This window comes from Morone saxatilis, unplaced genomic scaffold, assembly GCF_004916995.1.
Source record: "Morone saxatilis isolate NCDOM2014 unplaced genomic scaffold, NCSU_SB_2.0 Contig21, whole genome shotgun sequence".
In the NCBI taxonomy this organism is placed as follows: Eukaryota; Metazoa; Chordata; class Actinopteri; family Moronidae; genus Morone; species Morone saxatilis.
The window spans coordinates 1021963-1025997 of record NW_023339774.1 but is presented as its reverse complement, the minus strand read 5'-3'; the positions used below and the strand labels follow the sequence as shown (position 1 = coordinate 1025997).

The 4035-nt window shown below is 40.3% G+C and overlaps 1 protein-coding gene across 1 annotated transcript in view; it reads left to right on the top strand.

The window, feature by feature from the left end:
• Positions 1-4035, top strand: part of LOC118332360 (ras-specific guanine nucleotide-releasing factor RalGPS1-like) — a gene marked incomplete in the record, with an annotated part of 66856 nt that overhangs the window by 28185 nt on the left and 34636 nt on the right.

Here is a 4035-nt window from a genome sequence, read left to right as displayed (position 1 = left end):
TGTGGCATGTAGTGTACAGCGCATTGAGTGGTTGGAAGACTAGAAAGGTGCTATACAAGTACAGGTCCATTTACCATTTACTCTCATACACTCGATCAACTTCCAGGACTCCGGACTTTTTTTTTTTTTTTTTCCCCCCAAGTCAGTTTGTTGCAAAGAGTGTGTGGCATATCATCTTCTGCCATACTGGCTCAGTGTGTGGTCCAGCAGAGGCCAAACAATGCTCTAACTGCTGAACTGGAAAGGGCCAAAGCCAACCGGAGCACAGGGGACAGTGTCAAAACTAGGGCTGTGTTGCAGCAGACAGCTGAAGCTCAGTGGTCATCAGTGTTTGTATTGGCTTTGTCTCTACTTTAGTTGGACATGTGAAGCTGTTACATGTCTTCTCCTAGGGTCAAAAGTTAGTGCTGCAGGGCTGATTTACCTCTACAGCACTGATCAGGGTGGAGACCACAACACAGCTAAACAGTTAGTGTCATTTAGAAAAGTTCAGCTTGTCAGGTTCGGGACCTTTTTTAGTATTTAGTAGAGGTGGAACGGTGCACAGAAGTGACGGTTTGGTTCATATATAGGTTTAAGAGTCAAGGATAAGCGCAAATTCGCTAAAGCTTGAAAAACCCCCAAAAGAATAACTTATTTTCATCTGGGTGACGCCATTGAATGTGCATTAGCATGGGTTTCCATTCACATAAGCTAAAGTATCTTATCCACAAGACATTTTCATTCAGCTAAGCAGACAGCTGTTTACATACAACAACATCCTGAGATACTGTGAGAAAAATGACATCTCGCCACCATGATGTGGAAAGTTATGATTTCATCTTCAAACATTTAAAGAAAAAAGTGGAGCAGGCAGTAAAAACAGGGGGGCTTCATCATTAATGATTACACACCAAGTTTACAAGATGTGTGCAGACTGCCATATTGCCAACGTATAAAACTGTAAAAGGCTCAACTGATAAGGGGTTAGGGTGAGATGGAAACCAGTTGTGGAAATATTGGGTAGCACCTCAGCCAGTTTTTGGCAGTATTTCAAAGCTGCGCCTGTAATGATGAAAGAAAGTCTGAAGCCTCACTACTGGCTCACTGGCCTATGACCACAATGTTCATTACATCTCATAATATCAGTGTTGAATGGAATAAACAATACACTGAAAATGTTGCTTATTTTATGTCTAGTTGTAGAGATATGTTGCTGACAGGACAAAATAACTAATTCACCTCAAGAAGACAATCAATAAAATGTTTATTTTCACATATAGAAGAAGACAGCTTGAAACTACAAATCTGTTCCCAACTCCAGGCTTTCACAGTGTGCTGCATTTTTCTCCATGCTACACCCAAATCCCATTGAGATATACTGGCTGTCCATGATATCAGCTGTGCTGGCAGCTCCTGCCAAAATATTACATCTGCATAACACAACACAAAATGCTTAGCAAAAATTTGCCGATGATGTCACCCTGATAGACACACGAGTGTGAGGTGTAATGCGTTTCAGCTGTGCTCAGTCTACAGAGCCGTGTAGCTGTGCTTCCTGTTTCCATGCTTCTCTGACGCACAGCAAAGCCCAGTCACAAGGCGTCTACCAGCTCATTACACCGTTCAGACCATTCTGCCAACACGCAGTGCTTGTGGTCAGCTGTCATTCAGGATACAATGCTGTTTTACAATGGATGAAGCTCCTTAAACACACAAACAAATATTTATTGTCTCTTCATGTGATAATCTGGTAGATGTGTGACTAAATTGAATTGCGGAAATCACACTATATTGTCTTTAATTATTTATATTATTTAGTGCTTTTTTTCCACCTGTTACTTAAAAATAGCTTTTGCTACATATAGCGTATGACTCATACAATCGATACCAGTGCTGTAGTCAAGACCTCCTTTGTGTCGAAGACAAGTCCTTGACCAGGACTAGTGAAGACCGAGTCCAAAGAAGTTTGAGTTCAAGTCAAATCAGAGTCTTAAGAGGTCTGAAATGAGTCCTAATGAGAGAGACCGAGACAAACAGAAAAACAAGAATACTTGGCGATTGCCAACGAGATGAGTTTTGGCAGCCAGGCATACAATTGCAAGTGACATGGCCATCATGGTAACCAAGCAGCTAATGTCAATGCCTGTTCTAGATGGATTCTGAATTAAGAATATATACTATACACACACATACATATAATAAATGCTTAATTTTAAGCTGCGTCATGTGCTTTTATAAAATGTGCATATTTCATGAGCTATTCCTTAACAATGTAATTTATTTAAAAAGACACCACTCCCCTTACAAGCGTGGAGGAGAAACTGTGGTGCCCCTAAAACGTAAGAAAAACGAAAGGCCCTATCCGGTACCATGGTTTGGTTTGTCCGTTCTGGGCTACTGTAGAAACATGGTGGTTCAACATGACGGGCTCCGTAGAAGAGGATCCACTCCCTCGGTAGATAAACACAACTTGTGAGACAGCTTTTTAATGCAATGATTAGAATAATGAAACCAAATTTTAGGGACCCCACCAAAGCAAGGCCTTCTTGATTCTAAGAAATGTGTCAAGAAAAGTAACCTATTAGATACGTATAACTATTAAAAACAATTTAAATACACAACACAGACAGAGAAAACGATAGAGTTCCTTAAAAAAAGTCAAGAAAACTCATCTCTGATCAATATTCACAGGAAATAAACTGCTAAAAAATCCATCCAAATCTCTGGTTTTACACAAACTTCCTGCAGTTCTTGTGTTCACTGTTTGGGTTCATTGTACTGTTTATTAGTGGTTCAGTGGTGAAAAGCATCACTTCTGTTCCCTTTTAAGACCAACCAAACGCTAGCTGATTGGAACAGTAAAATTAAAAAACTTTCATGAACTAGCAGTAAGTTGGAGTTATCTCTGGGCTGCAGCAGGAAAAACAGTTCACAGCCTGCTGCTTTATCCTGACTACCTTCTTCCAAGCAGTCGTAGCTTCACTGTAAGTCATTATCAGACCCATCAGAGCAGACTGTGTGCAGGAAGAGAGCGTGGAGAGTGGTCGCAGGCTGGGGCATGTCCTCCTTTATGAAGTACAGAAAGGAACAGACACGGGATGGCATGACGTACAAAAGCCATGACAAGAAGCCCAAAGAATTTCTCTTTGATAAAACACACATAACAGGAAGAATCATGACAAAGAAAAGAGAAATCATGGTTCTGGTTGCACGCTCCGCTGCATGAATGTGCTCTGAGGCATGTTTCAACTTTGCATGGTGGCACTTACATGAGTATCATAATATTTGCTTTAGGGATTTGAATTGGCGATAATGTTATTGCACTGTTGAGCCTCTTAGTTTCTTTGTTGTTTTTGTCAAATATGATGTTGAGTTTTGCGTTGTAATGAGAAGTGTGCGAATGATACTCTCCAGCACAAAGACCAGAGCCAGATACTGCACTAACTTCTTGCTTATAATTCTCCCCAGTATTTCAAACAGACCTGCCACTTTTCTGATTGGAATACGGCTCATTTGAAGCTACAAGAGTGACGTTAAACCATCTGAAAATTTCCCCGTGAAAGCTTTTGGAACTGAAATAAAAGCACAAATCAACATGAGCTTCTCTTCCACAGAGTAGAGTTTCTCCAAATGTCTCAGAAGAATCTAACCTCTCCGAGACAAAGGGCAGTTTTTTAAATCCGTGGATGAAAGTTTATCATACATCATCACGGGTTTGTGAGCATCATGTGCAATTAAAAACAAATACAATGAGTCACTGACTATTTGTTGAATGTGTTTGTCAGGTGTTATGTAACCAGTAATTACTATGACAACATAACAGACTGTATAAACTCTTCCACCTCTGCTTTTGGCAAATTGTCTGAATGGACAGTCTCTGCCTGCTTTCACAGATAAACATCTCAGCTTACATAGTCAGTAAGTGAAAATACCCAAAATCAACCCATCATAAGCCCCGCCCCATTTTGCCATGTCCTGTACTTAGATATGCTATATGCAGGGCTCGTCTATGTTGAAAAAAAAAGTCACATTTTGAAGATGGTTACAAGATAA